This window comes from Heliangelus exortis, chromosome 25 (genome assembly GCF_036169615.1).
Source record: "Heliangelus exortis chromosome 25, bHelExo1.hap1, whole genome shotgun sequence".
Classification (NCBI taxonomy): domain Eukaryota; kingdom Metazoa; phylum Chordata; class Aves; order Apodiformes; family Trochilidae; genus Heliangelus; species Heliangelus exortis.
Genome location: NC_092446.1, coordinates 4,415,366 through 4,428,692, shown reverse-complemented (window position 1 = coordinate 4,428,692; position 13,327 = coordinate 4,415,366). Strand labels below are relative to the sequence as shown.

Below are 13,327 nucleotides of genomic sequence, written 5' to 3'. Positions count from 1 at the left end.
CAGAAGCTGCTGTCCTCCAGCATTGCCCACCACGATGGAGGGACAGGAGGCTGGAGCTGAGCTGGAGCAAAGCACAGGCAGCTCTGGAGGGCAGAGCAGGTGACCTGGGGGCCAGGAACCCCCCCAGCACCTCCCCACTGCAACAGCAGCATCTGGACAGCCTGACCTCTGCCTACAGCTGTGGATGCTGAATTGCAGCGTGGCCAAAAAAATGATGATTAACCCCAAAATGGTGAAAAGCTGCAGGCCTGGGGGGTTTTGTTGGGGGTCTCTGTTGGAGCTGAGCTGCTGATGCTGTAGGGATCAGCCAGGCAGGCAGGGCTGTCCCTGTGGAGACATCCCCAGGGGGGGTCGGGTTCAGCTCTGCTCCTGCAGACACCACTTTATTGCAACAAATCAACCACACCAAGCATTCATTTCTCCTCTGGAGGCCTCTCCTGCAGGGACACAGATCGTGGTACCCACCAGAGCCACCAGAACCAAGTGCTGAGGCCCCACCAACTCAGTGCACCCATGGAGCTGGTCCTCCAGCAGCCCAGCCATGTCCTGAGCTGCAAAAAAAGCCCTCCCAAGACTGGTCCAGAGCTGCTGACCAGGAAAAACACTCAGTTCCCCAGACAGCAGCCCGGGATGGCTCCTGTCCAGCCTCCCTCCTGGAGCCAGCGCTGCCCCAGGCCGCCCCTTGACGCCTTTTTGGTGGGATGAGCAAAGTGTGTAATGGCTCCAATTAAAAAAACCAAAACAAAACCCAGAAAGCTCCAGGGAGCTGCGGCTCCTCTTTCCCAAATGTCAGGTGGAGGTGGAGCGGCAGAGGAAGTGTTTTCATCTCGAAGGCATCTGCACCACTGCTTCCAGCTGAGGCAGATGCTCCGGGAGCCTCCAAGGATCCATCCCTTGAGGGCTGCAGATCAACGGGTCCAAGGGGGGTGGGGGTGGTCTGGGAGGGCTCCAGACCCTTTTCTGCGGCCCCCAGCATCTTCCCGAAGTGTCAAGGGGACAGAGCATCCTTGAAAAATATCGTTGGTTCCTCCTCCTTTAGCCACCACCAAACCTTGCCCAAAACAAGGAAAATCCCTGAGAGGGAAGGGGAGGCCCTGGGTGGCAGCAGATGGTGCTGGCCCAATGGCTGTCTCATCCCTTTGTCCCCAGGGAGGGGACCCGGTGGCTCTGCCCCCACAGTGGGGCCCATGGGGCAGCGAGGGATGAGAGGGATGTGGGGAGAAGGCAACTGGGTCCCACACAGCCTGTTTATTTTTCAGACCGGGGCTTTGCTGGAGCTGGAGGAATTCATCTCGCTGAAAGAGCCTTGTTTTTCACGGAGGAAATGAGACAGCGTGCTTTTAATAGGAAATAAAAACACATAAAATAAAGAGAAACTGAGACACAGGCCTGGAAAAAAGTGGAGCCATCCAGCTGTGTCTCGCCAGCAGCCTGGGCCCTGCCAGCAACCCCAGCAGCTGCACCAGCATGTGCAGCATGGCCACGGCCACACCAGGCTTGACCTCCCAGCCCCTCACCCCCCTCGCCCATCCCCAGCACCCAAGAGTCACATCCTGCAGAGCTCCATCCTCAGCACAGGGACCCAGCTCCCTCCTGACCCCCATCCCTTCCTGCTGTGTGTGTGGAGAGGGGGGGTTGGAGGGGAGTGGTTGGGAGGGTGGATGGATGGATGGATGGATGGATGGATAGATGGATGGAAGGATGGATGGATGGATGGATGGATGGATGGATGGAGGGATGGAGGGATGGGTGGGTGGGTGGATGGAAAGATAGATGGTTGGGTGGATAGATAAATGGATGGATGGATAGATAGATGGATAGATAGATAGATAGATAGATAGATAGATAGATAGATAGATAGATAAATGACTGGGTAGATGGATGGGTGGGTTGATGGATGGCCACATCAGTAGATCCTGCTGTTGTCCTCCAAGGAAATCGTTGATGCTTCACAACCAACCTCCCTGACATTTGCAATAAAGAACCACTCAATAACCCCACTAGGGTTGGCTCTTGCTAATGTGCCACCAGGGTTCAGTAGATTTCGTGTGGGACTGGAAATAAATACTGGAACAGCTCAGCAGGGACAGTCAGGGGTGTTCAAGTTTTGACAACCTGCCAGCCATGAGCAGAAACTGTGTGCAGGCCAGGGGAGAGATGGGGTCATTAAAAATCCACCCCAGGACACCCAGGGCTCTAGGTAGATGTGGGAGGAAGGGGTGGGTGGGCAGGAGGAGCAGGGGGACAGCAGAGGTGGGCAGAGCCATGCAGCTACAAGGACATCACAGGAGGAAAAGCCCTGATGAGTTTCCAGCAGATGGTGCTCAGATCGTTCCCTCTGATGCTCCCGGGGGAGCTCTGCACGTCGTGGGTGGGATTGCTGGTGACCCTGTGGACAGAGGGACACACACGGGCATCAGCTTCTGCAAACACACCAGGAAAACAGCCAAAGGCCAGGGAAGAGGTTTTCCAGTTGCACATTTTAAAGGAATTTACACCGGGATCAGAGACCGTTCCTGGCTGGTAACTCATTTGCATTGATTAAGTGAGGTAATTAAACAGCAAGGGGAAGGCTCGGGCTGGAGATGGCAGCAGGGGAAGGGGCTGGCAAATAGCCCTGGAAAGGAGTCCGAGAGAGCACTTCACAGCTTTATGGCCTGACAATAAATATCTGATTAAATCGCAATGAAATGCACATCTGGAGTTGTGGGAAACATCTGTCCAGGAGCCGAGGCCTCATCCTGACACCACCACCACCCTCTGCTTGGTGGCTGGAAACTGTCCCCAGGGCCCAGGAGGGACCATCCTGAGCAGCACCTTTTACACCCTTGTGTTTCTCTTCACTCCTCTCTGAGCCTGCAGCCACGGGTGAGGCCACAAACCTCATCCACCGAGCCAGAGCTCTTCAACTCAGGGCTGAGTGTTCCCCGTGTGCTCGTACACCCCCCCCCAAAGCTACCATCCAGGTTCTTTCCATCAGCCACCATCCTGACATATGACATCAAACTCTTCCTTACATAGCTGTTGGCTACTGAAGAAAAGAGCCATAGCTACGGGGATGCAAACAGGAGATGTTTCCATCCCGGGCTGGCTCCAGCCCTGTCCGTGTTGTCTGCAGGGAGCCGCACCCAGGCCTGGAGCCATGCAGGGAGAGCTGGGAGGTTGGATGGGGCTTGGAGCAACCTGGGCTATTGGGAGGTGTCCCTGCCCCTGCAGAGAGCTTGGAACTAAATGACCTTTAAGATCACTTCCAGCCCAAACCATTCCACGATTCTAGGTTTGGTGACCCTTAAAAACCTGGGGAGAGGGGGACCTTGAGTGGTGCCACTCGTGCCCGGGTCCCGCTGACTGCATCCAGGCACCCCAGAGCTACAGAAGCTCCTGGCAGAGGCGTGGAGCCGGTATCAGAGAGTGGTTAAAGCCTTTGAAACTGCTCCTCAGAGGGAACCTGGCGGGGATTTCTCGAGCTTCAGACACTTCAAGACAACCTCGCTCGGAAGCATTTAATTGGGAGGGAGGGAGCGGGGAGGAAGCCCCGGGGCTCAGAGCCCGCAGAAGGAGCTGGGAGTGCAGGGCTTGGGCTCCAGCAGCGGCTCCATCCAAAGGGGATGCTCCGGCAGAGCTGGAAGTCCCCCCCCCCCCCAGCATCATCTTTGCTGGTTAAGGAAAGGTTGGGAGAAGGAGGCAAGAAAAGAAACCTAGAAGGAGTTTTCAAATGACTCTTGCAGCCATTTCCCCAACAAAAGACCGTTCAGAGCCGGGGCCCTCGAGTGCAGCCAAGGGCAACATCTGTGCCCGCGGAGCTGTAAGGAAAGGAGATGCTTTATCACCACGTTCACCGAAACGCCGCGAAACGTGGAGAAGCAGCAGCTGAGAGCTGGGAGCAGGCAGAGCTTCACCCAGTGGCACCAGTGCCAGCTCACAGCATCTTTGAAACCCACCCCGGAGCCCCTGCGTGATCCCATCCTCTTCTCCATCACACCCGGACCCTTTCTCCCAGCTACCGGGCTCCATCCTGCCACACATTCCAAGTCAGTCTGGGCAGGACCAGCAGGAGCATCCCCGCACCCGTGTGCCCTAAAACCCCGGGTCCAACACCCCTCTGGGAGCACCGGGAGCTGAATGAGTCCCCCAGCTGTGTCCCTGGCACCACGCAGCCCCCCAGCAAGACCATCAGGACTGTGGGGTGCAGCTGGGGGGGTCTGCACCCCCCCCAGGAACTGGGCTCACCCTGCACACAGCCCCTCAGCTCCGGCCACACGCATAGAGCCCACCCCAAAACCCCCCGGGGTGTGGGGCAGTGGGTGCCGGGCAGGGTGCTGAGCAGGGGGGCTGCGAGGGTAGGAAGGGCTCAGCCCCCCCCATCGTGCACCGACCGGAGGAGTCTGTAGCTACTACCTGGAGCAGGGTGCGAGTACTCGCTGCCAGACCTCGTTGTGCAGCTTTGCTGATGAACCCCGGGCTCCTGCCGTGTCCCCTGCAAAACTCTGGGGGTCAGAAGCAAGGCAGTGGCTGCAGGAGCCCCCCCTCTGTGTCCCCAGGGCTTGCGAGGCTGAACGGGGAACAAGGGGAGCGGGGACAGCAGCAAAGATTGGGAACAAGCACGGCCCCCCCGGAGCCAAACTCACACTGTCCCTGGCATCGTCCACCGAGTCAAAGCTTTTTGTTGAGTTTAAAACCAAACAAATCTCCCCTTCCCGTTTCCCAGAGGGAGGGAAGGATTCTGCTGGGCTCAAGGTTACCTGTGGGGCTGATTCTCATTTAAATCCCTGGGGGAGAGGGGAGGGGGCTCTTGGAGATTGCACCAGCGACAAAAAGGTGTTTGCTCGTGATTGCCCGTTAAACACACCTGAATGGAGACATTTACTTAGGATTTCACATTATTAACGGCTGCAGCAGGGAAAAGGTCGGGGAAAGGAAAAAAAAAAAACAACCCCGACGTTATTTCCCCGAGGAAATGCTCGGTGGGAGGATGCTGCCGGGGTTTCCTCAAGCAGCACCAGAGCCAAGGGGAAATTTCCCCTTTAAAACACTAATAATAATAATAATAATAATATTTTTCTTTTTTAATGGAGGGAACCTTCCCTCCCCCCGGGGTGACCGGGATGTTCCGGAGCCATGGTGGGTACCGCTGGCAGCCCAACCCTTCATCCTCAGCCCTCGGGGCGGTAGTGGATTAATTAAATTTTACACACAGAGCTTTAGCGCAAGGCTGAGTGTGCTCATGTATTATTCATTCCACGTTCAATAACACAGCTGATTTATTAATGAACAAGGTCAGGTTCCCTGGAAGTGAAGGTTTGGTGTAAAATTCTTTCGAGCCGAGATGTTTCGGAGGAGCTGCTGGATCGATCCCGGCTCCGGGCTTGGCCGTGCCGGGGCTGCACCCGCTGCCGGTTGGGATGGGGACAGCACGGGGAGAGCTGCCCTGTTCCTTCCAGCCCATTAATCCTCGGGGACGCACGTTCCTTCTCCAGCATGGGCAGACAGCCGTGGAAATGGAGCTGGAGGAGTGGTAGCCAGGTCTCTAGAGGCGGCTTCCAGGCTGCCTCCTCCCCGCAGCCGCTGTTTCAGCCATGGAGGACCTGGGGAGCCAAGGAGACCCAGAGCTTACACATCAGCATCTCGGGCTTGGAGGGAAAAAGGGAGAAAGCCACAGGCAGCCAACCCCTCCCTCCAGCGCGGAGCCGGCCGGGAGGGAGCTGGCTGTCGGCTGGGAGAGCAGGAGCTGGAGCAATCTCAAAAAAAAATTAAAAAAAAAAATTAAAAAAAAATTTAATATAAATAAGAAAGGAAGGAAATCCTTACAGCAGGAGCTGTCTCCAACTGGGGGACTAACAGCCCACCTGCCTCTCAGCCCTGTATTTACCTGGGCCCCGCTTTGGGCACCCCCTTTCTCCTCTCCTCTCTCTCGAGGGCAGCAAACACCATGCTTGGAGCTGAGCTGCAACCAGCCCGGCTCTTCCCAGGGAAACTTCTCCGGAGTTTTCACACCACCAGGGCAGTCCCGTGTCCCCTGCAGGGTGCAGCGCTGGCCCGAGATGATGGCAGCGGGGGTGGCTGCTTGTTGGGACACGAGTGGGAGCACAGAGACCACACCAAAACCAGACCTGGGGCTCAGGTCCAGCACTTTCCCTCCACTCCTCAGCCATCCCATTTTCCCTGCTCCCACCGCGGGGTCCTGCAGCAGCCGAGACCGGCTCGGCAGCGGTTTCCTTCTTTCCTCCTTTCCTTCTTTCTTTGAAGGCAGAGACAAAACTGAACCCGGGAGCCGGGGAAAGGTCCTGGGGCTCCATGGGGCAACGGCAAAGGGAAGGACGGAAGGGAGAAAGGGGGGAGAAAAACATCCAGGGGGGCTCTGGGGGCCGTGTGGGTGAGGATGCAGCCGAGATGCAAGCCCTAGGAGCAGGGTCAGGGGCATGGGGGGCTGTTTCTGGCACCATTTAGGGGGAGAAGGGGCCCACAGACAGGAGCGGGTGTTTTTTCCTCCCTGCCGGCAGCCGGAACACTCGGTGGATTTCCAGGCATCCGTATTCAGGGCTGTCGGGAAGGAGCTGCTTTGATCATCGCTAATTATTGCTCAGGGGCTGACAGCACCCACATGAGCTCTGCAGCACCCAGCCCACCCCCAGCTTTGCTGCAGCGGCCCCCGGACCCCTTCACCGCCCCGTCCTACCCAAACCCCCCGGGGATGCTGCCCAGGGAATTATCCACATCCCAGCACCGCTGCCTGAGGGTGGGAAAGGCACAAGGGATCTGCCCCAGAGCCCATGGCATGGCAGGGAGGGGCACCGCCACCCCGACCCCGAGGGGACAGTCCCCTCCTCCAAGGCTGCCTCCTTCTAGATGCTCTTTTTATTTCCCTAAATTGCGAAGATGCTGCCAGGCCCCCAACTTTCCCCCAAACAGCTCATTTCAGCTGAGCAGCAGCGAAAGCAGCAGCCGCCCACGCCCTGCTTCTTGCTCCTGTTTATCTCCAAACCTTCTCTTTTTTTTTTTTTTTTTTTTTTTTTTTTTCTCCTTCTTTCTCCCTTTAAAAGAAAAGCAAGCCATGCCTGCCTTTAATCTGGAGGCGTGTTTGCAGCTCAGAATGCCCGAGCAGAGCGATGGGAGCCAGGGCAGAGGAGGGCAGAGGTTGGCTGCAGTGGTTCAGCTCTGCTCCTGCTAAAACGATGCCAGAGTGCAGCAGCTCTGGGCAGTAGGATGGTTTGATTTGTTTGTTAGCACGGGAAGCCAGGTGGCAAGAGCAGGCAGGAACACTGATGGTTTTCCCAGGCTGCTGATGTTTCACTTTAATTTTCCCCCCCCCCCCCCCTTTTTTTTTTTTTTTTTTTTTCTTTCATATTTCAGATGCTTTAGAGAGAAAAACAGCCCGCACTCCATCTGGGAGGGGAGTTTGGTGCTGTGACCTTCCCAGAGCTGGGGGGAAATGGGAAGCTGGAAGAACCAGGAGGCTTGGGAAGGGCTGAACACATCACAGCACAGCCAGGCTTGGGTGCCCATCATGGGGCTGGGGAACCCGGCCTCCCCCTTGCCCACCAGCACCACTGTCCCCACCCCAGAGCTGCCTGCGTGTCCCTAACAGGGCAGCAGGTTTGGGAGGCTGGTTGTGCATTTTAGAAGCATCATTTAAGAGTGATGAAAGGTGGGTGGCATTAAAGAGACACCTCTGCCCTCCTCCTCTCTGATTGCCCCTCTGAGCAGCACAGCTCTGTTGTGCACAGGACCCTCCCCCTGTTTGCTGCCTGGTGCAGCTCAGCCCGACAGTTATAATTTATTAATGTCCACACAGGTTTATATTTGGCTCCCAGTGTGCCTCCAGCCCTGCTCGCTGAGAGGTTTGGGTCCCAAGCTCACCGAGGAGGAGAAGGAGTTGGCACTGAGCCCTCAGAGCTGGGGAGAAGACATCTGGGGCTGGGGGACAGCTCTGGGGACAGGCAGAGGTGGGGTTCTTGGGTTCAGCACTTTGCCAGAGGGCTCAGGGGCTTCCTCCCTGTAGGAAACATGCAGTGAGATTTTCCCCATCCAGGAGCCTCAGTCAATGGGCTGGAATGAACCTGTTCCCTCCTGCTGTTTGTTCAGGAGAGCTGGGAGGCTTCGGAGAGGAGCCAAGCTTTCAAAGGGCCTTTGAAAACATGAATGGAAGGCTCTGAGCAAGGAAATGCTGAGTTTTTTCCTTCTTCTGGACCAGCTGCAGCCACTGTCTGGCAGCCTTCAGAGCTACCTTGATGCCACGGTGGGGAGAAAAGAGGAGAGGCAGCTGGGTCACCTTGCTCAGCCTCAAAGCACAGAGCAACCACCACCAGCAAATATCCTGGGGCTTCCCCATCCCCCTGGGAGCTGCTGCCACATCCTACTGGAGCTGATCTGCCCTACAACAGAGCACAGGGGCTGCTCTGGGTTTGGACACCCTGGGGAGCAGGGGCAGGTCCCCTGCCAGGCTGCTGAAGTAAGACAAGCCCACAAACGGGGCTGGGAAGTTGTCAGCATCCTGCCAGGTTTGGTTCTGACACCTCACAGCACCCACCCAGCTGTGGGCAAGCATCTGGATCTGAGCTTGTGACACCTGGCGGGATGGTGAGACCTCTGCAACTGGCAGATCCCTCGCTGTCCTCCTGGGTGGATTTGCACTTGGCTGCTCTTGTGCAAACTGTTCCTCTGGCTCCTCTGCAAAACCTGGAGGCTCTCAAAGGGATTTTCAGTGAGTGTTGGTAACTCAAGCTCCCTCAGCCCTGGGGATGTCAGCACTGGGAAGCGTAAGCCCAGGGACAGGCGAGGGAGCGCCGGGATGAGGAAACGCTTCAGAGTTTCCAGCTCTGGTCCAAATTAAGCACTTAACCTTTTCAAACACATTTTACAGTGCTTGTAATAAGCTCTGACCCTCTTTCTGCTGAGGCATCCTCTCCCAGCACACCCCCGTGCTGCAAGGGGGGAGGCACCAGGACCCATACATTGAGATTTAAGAAATTTGGAGCCTTGGGTGCCCAGGGAGGGGGATGGGAGCACCCAGAGTGAGCACCCAGAGCCACAGCCGTGGAGCTGGGAGCTGTAAAATGGGCTGCAGGGTAATTCCCAGGTCTGGGAGAGTCGAGTCCACCCCATAATAACCCACAGCCCCTAAGAGACCAGGGAGTTATTACATCAGGCTCCAGAGCTCCAGGAGCAGCCTGTAATTACAGTGGGATGGGGCAAAAGCTCCTCCAGCCAAACTACCATTTCCCAGTGCTGGCAGCTGTGCCAAGGCAGTGGCTGGGGAGGGGGAAGGGGCAATTTGGGGTCTGCTTTCCCTCCCCTGTGCCCCCCAGAGGCAAATAGGAGTTCCCTCTGGGTACTGCATAGCCCCTGCTTGCTGCCAGAGCACGGAGAGACGTGGGAGCAGGGACAGAGGGGACAGGGGCTGCTCACAGAGGTGGCACCAGGTTCATGTGGCGTGTCCAGAGCAGGGGACAGAGCTGTGGCAAGGGGACACGGGTGGGTGGGAGTCAGGAGCTGGCAAATCCCCGATTTTTGGTGCCAGGGCAGCTCACCAGTGCAGCTGAGACGGGGACGTGGGATGTGAGCTGCAGCTGGACAAGGATTGCACAACCCGGGTGTCCCACAGGAGGCAGAAGAGGGGAGCAGACACAGGGCAAGGATTCCCATCTGGAAGCTGCCTGTCATCCCATCTCCAGCCAGGGAAAGCCTGGGCTGAGTCCTTGCAGCTCAGTGCATGCAAAGAAAGCTTTGGAACACCTCGGATGGGAGTTGGGTTGACCCCAGAGAACCTCAGGAACATCTGTGCTGAAACACAGGAGCTGCAGTGAGAGCATCACCCCAACCAGCATCACCCTGATAAACACATTAACAGGAGAGGGAGAGGGAGAGGGAGAGGGAGAGGGAGGGGAGAGGGAGAGGGAGAGGGAAAAGGAGAGGGAGAGGGAGAGGGAGAGGGGGAGGGAGAGGGGGAGGGAGAGGGAGAGGAAGAGGGAGAGGGAGAGGGAGAGGGAGAGGGAGAGGGAGAGGGGGAGGGAGAAGAGGAGAGGAGAGGAGAGGAGAGGAGAGGAGAGGAGAGGAGAGGAGAGGAGAGGAGAGGAGAGGAGAGGAGAGGAGAGGAGAGGAGAGGAGAGGAGAGGAGAGGAGAGGAGAGGAGAGGAGAGGAGAGGAGAGGAGAGGAGAGGAGAGGAGAGGAGAGGAGAGGAGAGGAGAGGAGAGGAGAGGAGAGGAGAGGAGAGGAGAGGAGAGGAGAGGAGAGGAGAGGAGAGGAGAGGAGAGGAGAGGAGAGGAGAGGAGAGGAGAGCATCGCCCGAGTCAGAGGTTCCAGCAGAGCCCTGGGGCTCTCTCTCAGCAGTCCCGACGGCTCCGAGTGACCGACTGCCTCCGGATTGCCTCAAATCTCGGTTCAAGAATGTTGTTTGGGCTGAAGAATGCATGGCTACAAAAGAAAAAAGGGAAAAGGGAGGCCGGGATGAGACGGGAGATGGAGGGGGTGGGGGGGGTGGGCTCGCCCTGCCCTTCCGCTCTGACCTTTGGGTTTCTGGAGAGGAGGCTGCAGCCACCCGGTGCAGAGGTTTGCCAGATGCTGAGCTTATTCCTTCCATCCAGCTCGGCCGAGGCTGAGCCCGAAGGGACCCGATGATCCCTGCTCCCCCCTCCCCCTGCCTGCACCCCCGTTTCCCTGCCCTTGGAGATGAGGTGGAGGCTTCCAAGTGAGTTTGGTTTTGGAGGAAACTTTTGCGAAGGAGCAGCACAGTCCGGGGGGGGCATCCGAGATGATGTCGGCTCTGAAAGCCCCGGGGCTGCTCCCCCAGGCACAAGGGAAGCCTCAGTTACCTTGCAGGCACCAGAATTCTTGCTGCAGGGAATGGCTGGAGGAAGGAGAGGGTTCCCTGCATGGCACAGGGGGATGGAGCGATGCAGAGGTACCTGAAGAGGGCACTCGCTTGTCAGTGCCCGTGTGAGAAATCCGTCTGCTTTTCACAAGGCTGGAAAGAGCCAGGAATCGGGAGGAAAAGGAGGTTTAGGCTGCAAACAACCAGAAAGCCGATGCAAACCTGGGAGCCACAGACCTCCAGGCACCAGCTCCATCGCCTTTCTGCTCAGGTGTTTGCAGGATGAGCCTTGTCAGGAGGCCTGGTGAGAAGATGGGGCTCTGGATCCTGGCCTTGGGTATCCATCCCTCCATCACACAGCTTCTCCAGGAGGTGCCCCACACACTTCCACCCACCCTGCAAGGCTGGAGATGCCAAGGGACAAGGTCTCCTTGGCTCCTACTTGGACTTTTGTCACTGGAGTCCCTTGAAAGAGCAGCTGGGACCATTAATCTGCAGGGTTTAGCCTTTAAAGACAAGGTCTAGCAGTCTAAAGACCTGCAGGAGCAGCCAGAGCATGGGGTGACAGACACCCCTGCACCCAGTGGGGCTGGGAACCCCCTGGAGGGGTGAGGAGGGCTGTGGAAATTAAAGAAAATAGCAAGAGTGGGAGGAAAGAACAGGCAACAGCTCCAGCAGGGCTGCAACTTCTTGGAAACGTGGATAAAGCAAAAATAACATTTCCATGAGTAAAAAAGAGAAGCTGCTGAGAAGTAGCTGTGCCTACAATAGCTGCCGGGTTTGGTGCCCAGGGTAGGTTTAATAGTTCTCCCTTCATCCAGGCAGGATGAATTTTAGCCTCAGCAGGAGCATCAAAGCCTTTTGTTTATTTGTTTTGCTGCGAGGCATTTGATCCCTGAGCCCAAATCATCCTGACAAACCCCTGTCCATCCATGGAGAAGAGAAGGGCTCCTGCACAGGGTTTGCAAATTAAAGAGGAGCTGGGAGCAGCTTCAGTGGTTTTCAATACAAAGCTCAGGAGGATTTGGATCAAAACAGTTGGAAGGAACCCAACCAAAACAGACAGAGTTCACATCAGTATGGGTTAGGAAAGCAAAGCAAATCAATAGAGGCATCTGCCTGGCCCTGATGAGATGCAGATTGTGGCTGCTTGGAGGAACAGCTCTGGATGGGATTAGGCAGTGATAGGAACCATTGGGTTGGAGTGAGCAGGACAGGGTGTTCCCAGCTCCTGTCACCAGTTCAGGGCTGTCCCTGAACTGTCAGCAACAGAGAAGAGGGGGTTGTAGGAGGAGAAGCTGGAAAAGTTTCATGGATTTTACTTGGGATCCAAGTTGAAGCCATTCTGCACTGACCTGAGGCGAGCAGTGGTACTGAGGTCTTCTCAGCTCCCTCCTCACACCAAGCACAGACCAAGCAAGAGGAAACCTGGAGCAGGAGATTCCAGGGTTGGATGGAGAAACAGAAAAAAAAAAAAAAAAAAAAAAGATATATGTGGTTCTTTAGACAATAAATTTTCACTTCCCTGAGATAGTCCTAAAGTGCTCAGGATGAGATTGGACAGAAAGTTCTGGTGACTGTGGGGAATTTACAACCTGAGCTTAATATCACTGTGTTCTGGTTTAGGCTGGGAAAGGGGGATGTGGCTGTGGGGAATGGCACCATTTGGGGACAGTTCACAGAGCAGGGAGCTCCTCAGGTGACCCCTGGCACCCCCAGCAGGTGCCCGACCTCAGCAGGAGGTGGGGAACATCCCGGGTCAGGAATATTTTGAACTGCCAGAAGATGGAGAGGCCACGCTCCGTATCTGCCCTAGCTGGGGACATTCTGCTTTTCCAGAGAAACATCCAAACCCTGCGAAAGCCTCCGAGCTCTTGGCCACCAGGACACCTCGAGCTGCCAGAGATGTGACGTTGGTTGACACCATCCAAGCCCTGAGCAGCAGATGTTACTGGCTGCCACCACCATCCCCACCATTTTCCCTGGAACGGAGCTCCCTGGCAGTGGGAACAAATCCCCCCAGGCAGGATCATTCCCCACATCAGCCCAATGCCTCAAACCACCTGCAGCACCCCCGTGCCACTGCAAGCTGAGTTTTGGGTGTCCCCAACCAAACTAAAGCCCTCAATCCCCTTCAGCTGGGTCTTACCTTCTTTTAGGCAGCACTGCCTCTCTGTCCTCTTTTTTTTTCCCCACTCTAAGGCAAAGCTTTCTCTGAACCCTCCCTCTCCCTGCCACTCCCAGCCCCACGCTGCTGTGCTTTCCAGGCACACTTTTCCTTCCCAAATAAACTGCCTGGCTGGCAAGGTCCCCACTGTACAGCGTGTCCCTCACATCCCTGCTCGGTCCTCCTCCCTGCAACAGGGACCTGGGAGTGATGAGGACCTTTGCAAGGCTCCACGAGGAGAAAAAGATGCTTTGGATGGGAAATTCTGATGGCAAGCAAGGGAAAAAGAAGCCCAAAGGGATAGCTGGCACCTGCTGAGCTTCACTAAGCAATTCCAGGCTCCTGGGAGGAG

At 56.5% G+C, this 13,327-nt stretch overlaps 1 protein-coding gene across 1 annotated transcript in view; it reads right to left on the bottom strand.

Annotated features, from left to right (window-relative positions):
- Positions 1 to 13,327, bottom strand: part of PRELP (proline and arginine rich end leucine rich repeat protein) — a 72,551-nt gene that overhangs the window by 24,399 nt on the left and 34,825 nt on the right. The window lies entirely within an intron of this gene.